A 241-nucleotide genomic window follows, 5' to 3' on the forward strand; every position below is an offset into this window, starting at 1 on the left:
GCGGGCGGGAGGGATGGGTGCTGTGAGGTGGGAGCAGTGAGTGTAGGCTGAGGATGGACGGGGGGATTAGGGGGAAAGTGGGCGATGAGCTCCTCGACCTGGTGGAAGGGGCCGCCGTGTGGGTGTCCTGCTGCGGAGTGACACAGCTGCGAGTGACGCGCCCGGCTGTGGGGGACAGAGGCGCAGGGCTCCGTGTGTGACCCGCTGTGATATGGCGCTGTGTGTGAGGGATAGCCGCATG

This window comes from Dendropsophus ebraccatus, chromosome 15, assembly GCF_027789765.1.
Source record: "Dendropsophus ebraccatus isolate aDenEbr1 chromosome 15, aDenEbr1.pat, whole genome shotgun sequence".
NCBI classification, from domain to species: domain Eukaryota; kingdom Metazoa; phylum Chordata; class Amphibia; order Anura; family Hylidae; genus Dendropsophus; species Dendropsophus ebraccatus.